Source organism: Bubalus kerabau, chromosome X, assembly GCF_029407905.1.
Source record: "Bubalus kerabau isolate K-KA32 ecotype Philippines breed swamp buffalo chromosome X, PCC_UOA_SB_1v2, whole genome shotgun sequence".
Lineage (NCBI taxonomy): Eukaryota > Metazoa > Chordata > Mammalia > Artiodactyla > Bovidae > Bubalus > Bubalus kerabau.
This window is the reverse complement of record NC_073647.1, coordinates 157,860,025-157,877,606: the sequence shown is the minus strand read 5'-3', so window position 1 is coordinate 157,877,606 and position 17,582 is coordinate 157,860,025. Positions and strand designations below refer to the sequence as shown.

Sequence of the window (17,582 nt, the reverse complement as noted above, 5' to 3'; positions counted from 1 at the left end):
GTAATAGCCTCCCTCTATGGTAAGAGTCTTCCCTTCATAAACAGTTTTACCTCTTCTGTAATACAGCAAAGCAGAGACATTACTTTGTCAACAAAGATCTGTCTAGTCAAGGCTATGGTTTTTCCAGTGGTCATGTATGGATGTAAGAGTTGGAGTATAAAGAAAGCTGAGCACTGAAGAATTGATGCTTTTGAACTGTGGTGTTGGAGAAGACTCTTGAGAGTCCCTTGGAGTGCAAGGAGATCCAACCAGTCCATTCTAAAGGAGATCAGTCCTGGGTGTTCATTGGAAGGACTGATGCTAAAGCTGAAACTCCAATACTTTGGCCACCTGATGCGAAGAGCTGACTCATTTGAAAAGATCCTGATGTAGGGAAAGATTGAGGTCAGGAGGAGAAGGGGACGACAGAGGATGAGATGGTTGGATGGCATCACCAACTCAATGAACATGGGTTTGAGTGGGCTCTGGGTGTTGGTAATGGACAGGGAGGCCTGGCGTGCTGCGGTTCATGGGGTGGCAAAGAGTCAGACACGACTGAGCGACTGAACTGAACTGAACTGAACTTCTGTAATAGTCCCCCTCTACAGAATGGTCCCCCTCTATTGTAATAGTTCCCTTTATTATGATAGTTCTCTGTATTGTCATAGCCCCTCCCCTGTGTAAGAGCCCCCATGGTATCAGAGTCCCTCTATTATAAATTTTCCCCCTCCACAGTAATAGTCTCCCACTACAGTAAGGGTCCTCCTTTATTATGAGTCCCCTCTCCATAGTAGGGCTTCCCTGGTGGCTCAGCTGGTAAAGGATCCACCTGCATTGCAGGAGACCTGGGTTCGCTCCCTGGGTTAGGAAGATCCCCTGGAGAAGGGAAAGGCTACCCACTCCAGTATTCTGGCCTGGAGAATTCCATGGCCTGTATAGAGTCAGATACGAATGAATGACTTTCACTTTCTCCACAGTAACACCCCCCCTACATGGTCATAGCCCCATTTATTGTTGTATCTCCCCTCTATCATATTAGTCACCTCTCTACAGTAATATTGCCCCTACCTTTATGTAAGCATGCCCTCTCTAGAGTAGTAGTCCTCCCTGAAGGACTCTTATCCTCCTGTAATAGTCCCCTTTCCTCTTCACAATAACCCTTCAGAATAAAAGTCTCTTTCTAATCCAACTATTCAATGAGATGCAAGTAGAACACGCAGCAAAACAGTATGTCAGAACCCTGAACACGGCACCATGGGGAGAACCTGTGGGTGTGTGTGCCCCGTCACGTAGGGCTCCTTTGGTGCGTCTGTGTCACCATCCTGGGGACACCTGTGGGTGTGTGTCTGTCTTCCCCTCACAGAGGAGACCTCCCCATAATACAGGTCACCTGCCCACTGGGTGTCCTGTCCACAACTCTCCCCATAACACGGGTCACCTGCCCACTCCTGAGCCCTCTTGTCTCCACATCCCTGGACCTCTGTTCCATCAGAATCCAGGTCAGTGTGCCACAAGCCCTTCATCCTCCCATTTGCGCTGGCCTGAGATGGTGGTGGGTTCACTGTGATGGGAGGAATAACGTCCCATCACCTGTGGACACCAGTCCTGTACTTGCAAGACACTCTCCCTTCCCCCAGGTACATAGGTGTGGGTCACCCACCCTCTTTTCCTTGTCTGTGAACCCAGCTGCCTGGTTTCCAAGTGCAGATTCAGGAGTGCTCGGCAGGAGTGCCACCCAGCCCTGGGGCCTCGGAAAGCACCCCAGGGAGCAAGCCGGGTGCACCTGAACACCCTGGTGGCTTCCGCTCTGCGGGGCACTTCCTCATGTGGGTCTGCCGCGCCTTCTGTGTTCTCAATGCACTCAGGTGAGCAGGTGGGGTGCATGCCAGTGAGGTCAGGTTCTGCCCCCGTGGGCCCACAGTGAGACACTGGAGGAGGTTCCGTGTGACCTCACACACATCTGTGGGTGGGGATTGGCACAGAGGCGCTCAGGGAATCATTCTCAGGTGAAGGAATGGATGGAGCCATGCAGGGCCACTTCACGAACACCAGGCTCCTAGACCTTTGCTCAGGCCCCCAAACTCACCAGCCCCCTGAAACGCTCACCGGGTCCCCTAAACTCACTGGCCCCCTGAAATGCTCACTGAGTCCCCCAGATACTCATTAGCCCCTGAAACACTTACTGGGTCCCCCAACACTCACCAACCCCCTGAAACACTCACTAGGTCCCCCAAGCACTTTCCGGGCTCCCAAAATGTCCATCCACTCCGACAAGCCCATGGTCCTACCCCGTAAATATAAGGGCAGGACACAAGGCCTGGGTCATCAGGTGTCCTCCCCCAGTGGCACTGGCCAGTACAGGGTCAGCACCAGCTCAGGACTCGTGAGGGGCTTGTCACTGTGCCCGGTGAGCCGCAGTCCAGGGGCTCCCTCAGGGTCCGTGCTCTGACCCAGAAGGACTCAACTTCCACGTGGAGATGCCGAGTGGCCACCTCCCTTCCCCTAGGTGGTCCCGGCCCTCCAGCCCCTTCTGTGCACAAACACACACACGCATACATATATGATGCTGGGAAAGATTGAGGTCAGGAGGACAAGGGGTGGGTGACAGAGGATGAGATGGTTGGATTGCATCACCGACTCCGTGGATATGAGTTTGGGTAAACTCCAGGAGTCAGTGATCGATAGGGAGGCCTGGACTGCTGCAGTCCATGGGGTCATGAAGAGTCAGACACGACTGAGCAACTGGACTGAACTGAACACAGCTTTTAGAGTTGCTGTTAACAAAAAAATGGCCACAAGGAGTCAGCATTGCTTTTGTGTCACACTCCACTTCTAAATTTCTTTTTATTAAATTAATTAATTTATTTTAATGGGAGGCTGATTACTTTACAATATTGTAGTGTTTTTTGCCATACATTGACATGAATCAACCATGGGTGTTCATGTGTTCCCCATCCTGAACCTCCCACCCACCTCCCTCCCCATCCCATCCCTAAGGGTCATCCTAGTACACCAGCCCTGAGCACCCTGTCTCATGTATCAAACCTGGACTGCAATCTATTTCATATATGGTAATGTACATGTTTCAATGCTATTCTCTCTAATCATCCCACTCTCGCCTCCTCCCACAGAGTCCAAAAGTCTGTTCTTTACATCTGTGTCTCTTTTGCTGTCTCACATACAGGGTCATTGTTGCCTTCTTTCTAAATTCCATATATATGTGTTAGTATGCTGTATTGGTGTTTTTCTCTCTGACTTACTTCACTCTATACAATGGGCTCCAGTTTCATCCACCTCATTAGAACTGATTCAAATGCATTCTTTTTAATAGCAGAGTAATATTCCATTGTGTATATCTACCAGAGCTTTCTTATCCATTCATCTGCTGATGGACATCTCGGTTGCTTCCATGTCCTGGCGATTGTAAGCAGTGCTGCAGTGAACATTGGGGTTCTCATGTCTCTTTCAATTCTGGTTTCCTCGGTGTGTATGCCCAGTGGGATTGCTGGGTTGTATGGCAATTCTATTTCCAGTTTTTTAAGGAATCTCCACCCTGTTCTCCATAGTGGCCTTACTAGTTTGCATTCTCACCAACAATGTAAGAGAGTTCCATTTTCTCCGCACCCTCTCCAGCATTTATTGCTTGTAAACTTTTTGATAGCAGCTATCCTGAGTGGAGTGAGATGGTAGCTCATTGTGGTTTTGATTTGCATTTCTCTGATAATGAGTGATGTTGAGCATCTTTTCATGTGCTTGTTTGCCATATGTATGTCTTCTTTGGAGAAATGTCTGTTTAGATCTTTGGCCCATTTTTTTGATTGGGTCGTTTATTTTTCTGGAATTGAGCTGTAGGAGCTGCTTCTATATTTTTGAGATTAATTCTTTGTCAGTTGCTTCGTTTGCTGTTTTTTTCTCCCATTCTGAAGGCTGTCTTTTCACCTTGCTTATACTTTCCTTCGTTGTGCAAAAGCTTTTAAGTTTAATTAGGTCCCATTTTTTATTTTTGCTTTTATTTCTATGACTCTGGGGGGTGGGTCATAGAGGATCCTGCTGTAAATTTCTTTTTTTGTGCATTCATTGTTGTTTTATTTTGAAGTAGGGTTGATTTCCGATGCCGTGTTTGTTTCAGGTGTACAGGAGCTGGATTCAGTGATACACAGACATTTTTCAATTCTTTCTTGAGTTCACTTTCCTCAGAGAGAGGAGTACAGTGTCTCCAGTAGGCTGCCCTTTGCTATTCAACACTGTTTTTCCTGGTTATCTGTTTGATGTATATTAACGCCTGTTTGTTCCTTGCAAACTCTTCATTTATCCCACACCCCTAACTTATTTTAATAATCATAAGTTGGTTTTCTAAGTTTGTGAGTCTCTTTCTACTGTGTAATAGCCTACATTTGCATTAATTTCAAGAAGATACCTGTCAGTGATACCTTCTGATATTTGTCTTTCTCTATCGGCCTTCCTTTACTTAGTATGGTATTCACTCTATCCATCCACGCTGTTGTCACTGGCATTATTCCATTGTGATTCAGGGCTGGGTAACATTCCAGTGCAGAGGTGCACCACTCTGACTTCATTTTCCTGTCGATGAATAACTTTGTTGAATTTGTTGCAGGGCGGGCTTCCCTGGTGGCCCAGCCAGTAGAGAATCCACCTGCCAGTGCAGGAGATGTGGGTTCAGTCCCTGAGTGGAGAAGATCCCCTGGAGAAGGGCATGACAACCCACTCCAGTATTCCTGCCTGGAGAATCCCATGGACCGAGGAGCCTGGCGGCCTACAGTCCATGGGGTCACAAAGTGTTGGACATGACTGAAGCGACTGAGAATACATGCAAAGGAAAAAAAAGAGAGAAATGAGTATTTTATTCTTTCCCATTTTTTAGAACAAAGGAGATTAAGAAAACAGTGAGCAGCCTGAACATTCCTAGTTTTTTTACGTTAACTGCTCATAACTCTGAATGTCTGTGACTGTTTGCTTTTCAGCCCCCTAACTCTGCAGGAGCTACGAGTAACATTTTTTCCTTGGACTCCATGCTAAATACATCAGCTATCTGGTGGTTACCCTTACAACACCCTTCCCCTTGTACTTACATATCAGAAACAAGGCTGCAGAGCCACCCCAACTGCCAGAGTCAGTTACTGGGTTATTGACTTCAGTCTAAGACTGTCTTTGAAAAATTGCACGAGGAAGAGATCTAGATCCTACCCACTTTGTTCCTCATCACTGACACCTGACTGTGAGCCATTCCCTTATATAAGCCCCTAGACTCTTCATGGGAGGGGGGTGGGGGACACAGTCCTTGAGGCATGACCCTACTGTATTCCCCTCTCTGCTGGCTTGGGAATAAAAGCCACTTTCGTATCTCCTTCAAACTCTGTCTCTGTATTTTTTATTTGGCTTCACTGGGCGGAGAAAGCCAAGATTTTGGCCAGCAACAATTCTAGTTCTTGGCCATTGCCAATCGAGCTGCCCTGAAAACAAGGTGCATGGGTCACTGTGAATTCTGATTTTCTTTGGGTCTGAGCCCGGACATGGTTTCTGGGTGTTTAGTTGAAAAAGAACCTCCTTGAGGTTTTGATAGTTCCTGCACCCATTTACACCCCCACTGAGAGTGTAGGAGAATTTCCTTTTGCCTCCATCCTCTCAGCCCGTATTCTCTGTAGATTTTTAGACAGTGGCTACTCTGACCTGTGGGAGGGGATTTTTCATGGGAGTTGTGATTTGCATGGATTTAATACATAGTGGCATGCTGCAGTCCATGGGATTGCAAAGAGTAGGACACAACTGAGCAACTGAACTGAGTACATAGTGAGCTGGACGAACTTTCCAGTGCTTTTCGATACTGTACAGAGTGACTACAGTTTATCTCTTGACATTGTTTTCTTGAAAGGTGGCCCTGTTTTGAATTCCTGTCTGATGATCTACCCTGGGACATGACTGGAAGGGAGGGGTCGTTTACAGTCCCAGAGGCCTTGTGAATATGAAGAGCCCAACAGCACTAGGTTTAACGTTGTTTTTCTGGAAGACGGTTCTAAGGAAACAGCATTTGCTTCCTGCCCCACTCTGGTCCTCAGTCATTGAGTCTCATGGAAAACTCTGTTCATTGATTGTCAGCTAGAGTGGAATGTGCCAAGGCTTGAGCCTCATTTCTCCTTCGCCCTTACCCAGGGTGCTCAGGACACATCCCAGTTTGTGGACACCACTCTGCAGAGGGTGCTGTCGTCTGTAGGTGGAGTGACCCTAAGGACGGAGGCTGGAGGTAGGAACCCCAGCCTAGGGGACATAGAGTGGCCAGGGGACCTTGCAAACCTGTTCCAGCCTGGAGGCTCCACCAATTCTTGGGTGATGTAGGCTTGGTTTCTCTGCAGGAAGTTCCACCTGCATCTGGAGATTGGGTGCTCATGCAGAGGGAAGGAGGCACCCCAGGTCCATTGTGGGGTCACATTTCCTGGCACATGCTCCCAGCTCCATCTGCACTGAGGCCCTCCAGTCATGGGACCAAAACCAGCTCAGGCTTCAGGGATGTGACACCATCCAGGTCACCATGTCCTGAGGGCAGTAGAGTCAGCCTTTCTGATTCCTTTTTTATACTTTTCTTCCCTAATTTGAATTGGCGGATGTAGTTGAAAGACAAGGTTGTGGGTGTTTTTTGTTTTTATTTGGATCGACAGCAATTTGATTCACTTGTACATAGATGTGTATATCTTCTCTTCCAGGTTCTTTTCCAATATAGGATGTTACAGTGTTGAATAGGATTCCTGTTTACACAGTGGTTCCTGGGGGATTGTTGTTGTTGTTTTTTTAATAATATCAGCCTCCCTGTGTTAGACTGAATCAGTTCATTACTCCCTGTCCCACAGTTTTGTTTTTGTTTTCTTTCTGGGGTCCACTGACTATTTTCTAAGTCTGTGAGACTGTTTCTCTTTGGTAAAGAAGTTCATCTGTATCCACTTTTAGATCCCAGCTACAAGTGATATCTTACACTAATATCGCTCCCTGTCTCCCTCACCTCACTTGCTATGATCATCTCTGCTTTATTCCCTGAGGCCTCCCATGGCATTCTTTCCTGCTTGTTATGGCTGAGTGACGGTTCATCTTCTATGTATCCCATCTTCTTTATTCCTTATGGACGTCTTTGTTTGCAAATATTTTTTCCCATTCTGAAGACTGTCTTTCTTTTTCATTTAGGGTTCCTTTGCTGTGCAAACGCTTTTAAGGTTAATCAGTCCTGTTTTCTTAGTTTTGGTTCGTTTTTCATTATTCTGGGCACACTTGGTGGAATTGATGTTGCAGCATATCCCCCCTATATTGTCCTCAAAATTGCATAGTATCCGTCCAACATTTAGATCTTTATCTTCTTTGAAGTTTATATTTGTGTATGGTTTGAGGGATATTCTAATTTCATTCTCGTTTTCATTATTGATGCACGTCCATGCTCTCCTCCATAGTGGCTTTCTCCTATTTTCATTTTAGCAGTGGAGGTGGATGGTTCCCTTTTCTTCATGGCATCTGGCAGATTTAACCTTTGTAGAGTGCTTGACAATCACCATTCTGATTGGTGTGAGGTGATACCGAACACCCTTTCCTAATATTTAGCAATTTTGACATCTTTTCATGAGATATGTTTAAAGTGTGAGTTAAAGGTACCTGTTAAAATTGGCTTTGTGACAGTCTACCCAGTTATGAATTCTTTTTTGATGATCACCCCTAGGAGACTCCAGGAGATCAGTTGTTGTTTACTTAGAAATGCTTGGACCTTATGAATATTAAATGCCTATCAACACAGCTTTCTGTTAATGCATGGGACTGTGGCCCTCCCTGTTGTTTTACCTGAGACCAAACTATGGTGGAGGTAATGAAGACAATGGCGACCTCCTTCAAAAGGTGCCAGTGCCCCTGACACTGCAGGAGGCCACGACTGACCCGTGCCTCATCTGGAGGCCCCTGGGCACTCACGCACAAGTCTGGGTCAGTCTCTTGTGTGGTCACTGCTCCTTTCTCCTGGGTACTGGTGCACACAAGGTTTTGTTTGTGCCCTCCACGAGTCTGTTTCCCTAGTCCTGTGGAAGTTCTATAATCAAATCCCAATGTCCTCCAAAGTCTAACTCCTCGGTATTCTCAGTCCCTTTGCCAAATCCCCAGGTTAGGAAATCTGGAGGTGGGGTGTGCCGGGGACCAGCCCCAGCTGATCCAGGGTATTCGAAGGAGAGATGGCTAGGCGAGGGTCGGGGAACAACTGCTTAATTAAACGTTAATTAAGGAATAGAATAAGGATAGCTCAGTGAGGAAAATTCAGTGGAGAAAAGAGGCTGAGTAGCTTGGTTTACGCGGGGGACCAATAAAACTTCAAGACAAGAAGCTTGCACCACTTACGTAGGCCGCAGGCGTCCTTCCGTTCTCCCGAAGGAGAGGAGACACTGAGGCCTCCCCGGTCGGATCTTAGAAGCCCAGGCATAATTAGTAAGCATGGTGGGTTCCGCGCTCCAGATGGAGACTCAACCAGAGTGAGAGAGAGAGAGACATGGGGAGACCAGTCTTTCGAGGAACTGATCCCAATTCTTTATTTTCCATGGTCTACTTTTATACACTGAGGTGTTATGCAAAAGTCACGCGGGGTCAGCAGTCCTGACTTTTATCAAAGTCAGGTGCTTCATACAAATGTATACAGAGGTCTTAGGGGTGTTACATCATCTTCTGGCCAGGGGGCCTGCTGACAATTTACGACCCTCTCCTTGTGACAGCGGTCAGTCAACCAGGACACTTATTTCTCCAGGGGTGATTATTCTTAAAACAGACGCCACCCAAATAAAGTTACATTCCTATAGGGTGAGGGTGTAGTGGGTTTTAGTTAAGGAAAGAATTTACTTAGCCTAAGGTCTAACGTGATTAATATCAAAGGTTAATACTTATGTCTTCTATATATTCATTAATGTGTATAAGGGCAGGGGATGTGGAGACTTAGCAGTAAACATTGGCTCAACAAATGAAAAACCCTTCACCAATACGATTTCTAATCAGCCCATTACACTTATACTAATAATTTTCTAACTTTTCTAAAGAACCTGTTTTTAGAAGGTTTAAAGCATCTTGTGCCTCTCATGGTTGAGAGGCTGTGAGCAATCACATGTGGCCGGACAAGCCTGTCAGGCAGGCTAGAGAACCTTCAGAGGAGTTTGTAGGTTAAAACACTCTTGTCACGCCCAGGGATTATTAACTGGAGCTGTAAGCTAACTCTTTTTTCAGAGAGAGGTAGTGGGAGACAGCCCCCCGTAAAGTCAGAGGTGTAGGTGAAAGCACAAAGCAGAAAGTAGGCAGACTCTGGTTTTGGGGGTAGATGCTCGAGAATTTCCAGGGGGACTCCTGAGGCTCGATCCCGCCTTTGCGTATGCCGAGCCTCCTTCCTCATGACCTTTGTCATGGGCGGAGTGCCTCACGCTGGCTCCAGGCAGTGATAGAATTCCAGTTGAGCTATTACAGATCCTCACTCAATATGCAATATGCCGGCTCCCGGCATCTCCCCCTTTTTTATTTCTTAAAACAGCCAGATGCAGCTCAGTCGCGAGCTTCTGAATGTTCTGCCGAAGAATCCTGACAATACAAGGAAGAATGATTATGAGAAGATTAGACAATGTTTTTTCCAGAAATTAAGTTAGAGAAGGTGTGAAAAAAGTCATTAGCTGCTCCAGCGGCAGTAAAATCCAGTCGAGAGTGTTCCAAGGTCTGTATTTGATTATGAAGTTTCCCTAAGTCCAGGCCAATATCAGAACTATTCCAAACACCTGAGATATGATTTTTAATCTTTTCCCATTCATAATCTGTCTCGTTTACCTTCAAAGATGTCACGCATATCCACCTGTAATCAGTGTGGCATGTCAAAGCCATCTTCACCTTTAAAGCCTGTAACTCAGTCCCAATATGCATAATTGCTTCTTCTAAGGCGTCTACTCTCATCTCTAATTTCCTATCTATAGCTTCCTGAGTCGCTAGAGTTAAAGAAACATTTTTAGACATGGTATCAACATATTGGGCAGTATGCACTTGTTGAGTCAATGATATTGCTGCCGCAGTAACAGAACTAATTGCTGCTATTAAAGCTGATATTCCTAAAATAAGTAAGCCCACAAACCGTCGCGATCGCATTAAATCCTGTAGTTGTAACACAGAGAGACCGTAGCTATCATATAGGCACCATAAGATAGGATGGGCATTGTAACACCACAAAGGAGCAAACATTACATTGAGGGTTTAAACAAGATGAAAGCATACATTGTTCACAAGTTACCACGTTAGGTCCACCTGAATAATTTATGAGTACATTAAGTTTGTTGGAGTCATTAGTAAAAAGGAAAACATAAGGCAAGGGTAGACAAGCTAAAACAGAATAAGTAGAATTATTTTTTGGTTGGAGTTCACGCTGCAGCAGCCCTGTCAGTCTCGCCGGGATCTCGATGTTTATCTTGTCTCCCCTGCTGGCGGGCGCTGCGCTGGTCTGGATGGCACTTTGCGGATGCGCTCTCCTCTCTGGCCCTCACTTGCTGCACAAACTTCTTTGCTCTAGGTCGTGGGGTGCAGCGAGGAGGGTGCAGGGCGAGGCTGGAAGCGCGGAGGCGAGAGCTGCCTGGTGGGCGGGGCGAGCGAATGCGGCGCGAACCTGGCCTGTCTGGAACCCAAATTGGTGAATCTGCGTCCTGTGGAAAAATACAAGCACATCCTCGACCGCTAGTTAATAATGGGTCAGGACCCTCCCATTGTCCTGAGAAGAGGTCCTTCCATTTGACTAATGGTTTTGCATTTAATTGCTCTAGGCACTAATGACGAAGCATTGCAGTAGTTCCAGCCAGATCAGTATTTAGAATATTTATTACGAAAAGAGCATGTTTGATGGGGAGATTTGATGGGGAGAGCTATACTTAAACTCCCCTTCTTTTAGTTTTTGAATTTGGATTTTTAATGTTTGATGCGCTCTTTCAACAATGGCCTGTCCCTGGGGATTATAAGGGATGACAGTATTATGTTTAATTTGAAACTTTATACAAAATTCCTGAAAAGACTTAGAAGTGTAAGCAGGAGCGTTGTCAGTTTTTTAGAGCTTTTGGCAGGCCCAAATATGAAAAACAAGTAAAGAGATGTTGTATCACATCTTTAACTACTTCCCCTGTACGAGCAGTTGCAATAATAACGTGAGAAAAGGTATCTACAGTTACATGAACAAAGGACAGTTTTCCAAATGAAGAGACATGAGTTAACATCCATTTGCCAGAGTACGTTAGGTTTGAGACCGCAAGGATTAACTCCCATAGGTAAACTATTATAAACAGTGGGGCAGTGTAAGCAAGAGCGCACAATCTCCCTAGCAGTTTCTCTGGGAATTTGGAATTGATATCTTAAAGCAGTAGCATATTGATGATGAAGTGAGTGAGAGGCTCTGGCCTCCTCAATCACAGTAGCCACTGTATTTCTGGTTAACAAGTCAGCCAAATCATTAAAGGCATTTAAAGGGCCGGGCAATCCGGAATGAGCCCAAATGTGTCCAATAAAAAATATTTTCTTTCTTTTCTAAATTTGTTGCTGTAAATTACTTAACAAATGAAATATGGTAGTTTTATTTTCAGGCAAAACCGCTGTTTCAATGTGTGGAAACAACCTGACAATATACTGAGAATCAGAGTAAAGATTAAATTCCTCATCTGCAAACATAGCAAAAGCCTCTATGACTGCTGTTATTTCAGCTCTTTGACCTGAAGTTTCCCATGTTTCTAAAACCTTTTGGTGATTTTTAGTGACTATGGAGGCTTTACCATTTGCTGACCCATCAGTAAAAACTATCTGGGCATTTGGAATAGGAGATTGTTTACATCTGACAGGAAAAATAACTGGATGTCTGGATATAAAATTCAACAAAACATGTGAAGGTAAATGATGCAAAAATTTGACCAAAATAGTTCCCTATAGCAATCTGCCAATTTTCAAACATTAGAAGAGCATCAAGTTGTTTCTTATTATATGGAATTACAATTTCTGATGTCTCTTTACCAAATAATTTAATGTTCCGCTTTTTTCTTTTAATATCAAAGTAGCTATCAATCCTGGATAAGAAGCCACTACTTTTTTAGTTTGAGCGGGAAGATGGACCCACTCTAGGGGGCCGTTTTGCCATAGAACCAATTTTTTGTCTGGCTACCCCAATTACACCTATGGGGGTTTCATGGTAAAGGAATTGTCAAGCAGTTGTCAATTTAATTTTTTAAATTTTTTAAAATTTACATTTTAACAACATAAATTTAGGGATATGTTAATTTAGGTCTAATGTTTAGTTTGGGTCTCTGTATAAATTTAAATAATAAATGTATAACCTCCTTATCTCATTTTGGTATACAGATATGCCTAAATGCAAAATGTATTTATATATGTATTTATATATGGCAACAAGTATAAACTTATTGACATCTAATATATATAAATCAATATACTTGAATTAATCTTTATAATTATTAATTAATATATATTAAAGCAATACAATACGTACACAGCTAATACCAACCAACACAAACCAATGTACTGCAATAATATATGTCACACATATATAATATAATTATACAGTATATAGAACATATATCATCACAGCATCAATCCATACCAATTAATATCAGCCACACACACATTATATTACTGCAATATACATTTAATTATACAGTATATATATAATATGCATATATAGTATACATTTTAATTTATATACAAATTAGTTAAGTATAGATCTATAAATAGAATTATGTATACCCATATCTAATTAGGCAAACTGTAATTAGGCAAATATATTTATATTATGTATTTATAATAATAATATATATAGTATTGTTAATTGTACCGCCTGTTGATAACTAAGAAATTGAAAAGACCCTTCTCTGAGTATCTCCTATTTGAGACAGCACGTCCCTCTCCCATAGGGTAAAGGACAGCATAGGAACTACATAGGGTTGGAAAGTTTCACAGGTATCTTTAAACTGCCAATCTAACATTTTTGAACTTTTAACTACTATGGGGGCTTGAGGGCAAATGAAACAAAATTTGACCCCTGAAATCTATCAGGGCAACTTGCCAATCATCACTATTTTGTAAAAGACTTGCAGTTGATCCTTATTGAATGGAATTACTATATTTGCTACTTCTTTTCTAAAAAGTTCCATACTTCTTTTTTCCTCCTTTTATACTTAATTGTGCAACCAAGCTGGGATAAGATAAAACTATTTTTCTTGGGGTCACTGGTAGATGGAACCAACGGGCCTTTTTGTCACAAGCACCCTGTAGGTGTATGTTTTGTGGCAAGAATAATTTAATCTCATCTTTTGGTATTATTAATCCTAATTAACTGATCATTTAAAGTCTCATCTACTTTAACAAGAGCTGTCTCTGTCTCGTTAGTCAACTTTTTCTTAGAACTGGAATTAGGATCGCTTTTTAAGTAATCAAACAAAGGCTTTAAATCTGCAGTAGTCAGTTTTAAATGTGGGCGTATCCAATTAATGTCTCCTAATAATTTTTGGAAATCATTTAAAGTTAGTAAACAATCTCTCCACTTCAAAGGGGCAGTTTTTAAAACTTTTGGCAGACTTAAATATGAGAAGCAAGTAAAGAGGTGTTGTACAACATCTTTATAAGCTTCTCCAATTATCGTTTTGTAAACTAAATCTGGTCAATAGCTTTTTATATGACAAGCAACCATCTAATCTTTGCTTGAATACTTCCAGCAATGGGGAACTCACTACTCCTCAAGGTTTTAAACTCTCCCTCACCTTTTTTTCTACAGCATTCCCACCCTGCATACCACTTTCTCTAATCCCACCAACTCATTTTCAGTAGTATGCGTGGGCCAGGAACTGGGCCAGTTTTTTCCAGCAATGTTAAGAGATGTCTGTTCTTGTGTCTAATAGCCCTGACATTTTATTTTCTTGAATTAAAAGATCTTTTAAAGGCCTTGGAGCTGTAATTTCCTGCACCCAAAAAGCTAGATCACTAAATCCAAATACTCTGTGGCTCCTAGCCTGAGAAGTCAAGTTTTTTCCTGTCTGATACTAAGGTAAAAGCAAAAGCTGTGTTACTCTTTGACCTTTATTAATTTGCACAGTTTTAGTAGGCGGTGAGGTCAAAATTTTAATTTCTCAATATAATCAGAATCTACTACACCATGCACCACCGAAATTTTTCTTTTCTCTCTTTTTTTTTTTTTTTTTTTCCAGAAAGCGAGCTACGCCCTAGCACAAGTCCTACAATGCCCTCAGGTAGGGGGCCGGCCACTCCCATTGGAATTGGAGTAACCGGCTTGTCAAGGGTTAATATTGTTGCTAAATCCCCTTACCTTTCTGCTTTTCTCTTAGCCTGGGTGAGACCCCCCTGAGGGGGTTTTCTCCAAGGAGCACCTTTGCATATTGTGCATGCAGTCTGTTTTAAAAGCTCCACTGTTTAAAAAACTTTTTATCTTTTTCAGGCTTAGGCAACACTTTGAGAGGCTTTGGGGGCAAAGTGGGGAACTCTTGGGCCCTGGAAGGCGCAAAGGGAGGCGGCGGCTATCGCCCCAAATCAGAAAGTGGTGGATAAGTTTTTGTAAAGGTTTGCGCAGAGGGGGAGGTAGCTCGCCAGGGCGTCTGGCCACAGTGTCCTGTAAGTCCTCTCCTCTCTCCTCTGCTGATTTTTTTTTTCTTTCTTCTCTAAATCTTTCTCAAGTTTTCTTTCCCTCACTCTATCTTTTTTCCTTCCTCTTCTCTTCTCTTTTACTTTTTATCATTTCCTTCTTGTTTTCCTCTTTCATTCTCCCTTCTTCCTTCTTACTTTCTCTCTCTCCCCCTCTCTTTCTCTCTGTATCTCTTTTTCTAACTTCCTTTTTTCCTTTTTCTATCTTGCTGCATTCCCTGATTCCTTATTTCTCCGTTCCTCTCTCCTTTTCACTCTTTAGTTCTTTTTTTATCTTTAGATCTTTCTCTATTTTCTTTCCTTTTTTCTTTTTCACTTTTTTCTTTTTCTCTTTTTTTTTTTTTTTTTTTTGCTTGGGTGAGGCCCCCCTGAGGGGGTTTTTTGCAAGGAGCAGGCTCTGTATATTGTGTATTCTTTAAAAGCTACTTTGTTTAAAAGAAAACTTTTAATCTTTTTCAACCCTAGGCAATGCTCTGGGAGGCTTTGGATGTAAACTGGGGAATTCTTAGGCCCTGGGAGGTGCAAGCGGAGGTGGAGTAGTCGCCTTAAATCAGAAATTGTTGGATAAATTTTTAAAGGTTTGTGTAGAGGGAGAGGGGGCTCACCAGGGCGCCCGGCCACAGCGTCCTGTAAGCCCTCTCACTCCTCGGGAGGTAGAGCACAGTCTCCCTCCTTTTCCTCATCAATGGCAGAAAATATGATCTGCGCAGAAGGTGGAGACCCACTACCATCCACCGCTATAGCCTCTCCCATAGGTTATCCCACAGCCTCATGACGAGGGTTCAGAACATTTTGAATCATATTTATAGGATAAGTTTTTAGTTGGTTTTTTACCTTCACCCAAGTATCTAAATTAACAGTACCCTCTTTAAGTTTCAAGATTACTTGTATAAAGACTTGGCGTTCTTAGTTTCAGTGTTAACCATGTCAGAAAGTTAAGTATAATAGACGATTTTGCTTTTAGCTATTAAAAGATCAGGCCTTTCTTGTCAGCCTTTTTAGAAACCGTTTTTTCTCTCTAACTCTTCAACACTTTCAACACTTCCCACTCCTCTCGCCCTGTCTATCCTACAGGGGGGTCCGCGGCACCCTTGAGTGGGGTCCTAGCCGTCCCGAACACTGGAAGAACAATTGGGCTGATGACCCAGATTGTCCCGGGGGGGGAACAGCGGGCTGATGACCCAAAACTGTTCCGAGGGAGAAGCAGTAGAGCTGATGACCCAAACTGCTCCGTGGGGGAACAAGAGGGCTGATGACCCAGTTGTTCCGAGAACGGGGGAGCAATAGAGCTGATGACCCTAATTGCAGGGAGCTTACCTTGGAATATCCTGTCTCGGGCGCCACCTGCCGGGGACCAGCCCCAGCTGATCCAGGGTATTCGAAGGAGAGACGGCTAGGCGAGGGTCGGGGAACAACTGCTTAATTAAACGTTAATTAAGGAATAGAATAAGGATAGCTCAGTGAGGAAAATTCAGTGGAGAAAAGAGGCTGAGTAGCTTGGTTTACGCGGGGGACCAATAAAACTTCAAGACAAGAAGCTTGCACCACTTACGTAGGCCGCAGGCGTCCTTCCGTTCTCCCGAAGGAGAGGAGACACTGAGGCCTCCCCGGTCGGATCTTAGAAGCCCAGGCATAATTAGTAAGCATGGTGGGTTCCGCGCTCCAGATGGAGACTCAACCAGAGTGAGAGAGAGAGAGACATGGGGAGACCAGTCTTTCGAGGAACTGATCCCAATTCTTTATTTTCCATGGTCTACTTTTATACACTGAGGTGTTATGCAAAAGTCACGCGGGGTCAGCAGTCCTGACTTTTATCAAAGTCAGGTGCTTCATACAAATGTATACAGAGGTCTTAGGGGTGTTACATCATCTTCTGGCCAGGGGGCCTGCTGACAATTTACGACCCTCTCCTTGTGACAGCGGTCAGTCAACCAGGACACTTATTTCTCCAGGGGTGATTATTCTTAAAACAGACGCCACCCAAATAAAGTTACATTCCTATAGGGTGAGGGTGTAGTGGGTTTTAGTTAAGGAAAGAATTTACTTAGCCTAAGGTCTAACGTGATTAATATCAAAGGTTAATACTTATGTCTTCTATATATTCATTAATGTGTATAAGGGCAGGGGATGTGGAGACTTAGCAGTAAACATTGGCTCAACAAATGAAAAACCCTTCACCAATACGATTTCTAATCAGCCCATTACACTTATACTAATAATTTTCTAACTTTTCTAAAGAACCTGTTTTTAGAAGGTTTAAAGCATCTTGTGCCTCTCATGGTTGAGAGGCTGTGAGCAATCACATGTGGCCGGACAAGCCTGTCAGGCAGGCTAGAGAACCTTCAGAGGAGTTTGTAGGTTAAAACACTCTTGTCACGCCCAGGGATTATTAACTGGAGCTGTAAGCTAACTCTTTTTTCAGAGAGAGGTAGTGGGAGACAGCCCCCCGTAAAGTCAGAGGTGTAGGTGAAAGCACAAAGCAGAAAGTAGGCAGACTCTGGTTTTGGGGGTAGATGCTCGAGAATTTCCAGGGGGACTCCTGAGGCTCGATCCCGCCTTTGCGTATGCCGAGCCTCCTTCCTCATGACCTTTGTCATGGGCGGAGTGCCTCACGCTGGCTCCAGGCAGTGATAGAATTCCAGTTGAGCTATTACAGATCCTCACTCAATATGCAATATGCCGGCTCCCGGCAGGGGTGATCTGTGTACTGACCTGGAATGGATGGAGCTGGGGTGGTCTGTGTGCTGACCTGGCATGGATGGAGGTGGGGTGGTCTGTGCACTGACCTGGCATGGATGGAGCTGGGTGGTCTGAGTGCTGACCTTGCAGGGATGGATCTGGGGTGTCTTTGCACTGACCTGGCATTGATGGATATGGGGTAGTCTGTGTGCTGAGCTGTCAGGGATGGATCTGGG

General features: G+C 44.0%; 1 long non-coding RNA gene across 1 annotated transcript; it reads right to left on the bottom strand.

The window, feature by feature from the left end:
- Nucleotides 1–9,748: 9,748 nt before the first annotated feature.
- On the bottom strand, nt 9,749–17,352 carry LOC129638475 (uncharacterized). The gene is made up of 2 exons (XR_008707848.1): nt 15,985–17,352; nt 9,749–10,667 (listed from the first exon to the last, which is right to left on the bottom strand). It is a non-coding gene; the product is annotated as an uncharacterized LOC129638475 (long non-coding RNA).
- Between the last annotated feature and the right edge of the window lie 230 nt (nt 17,353–17,582).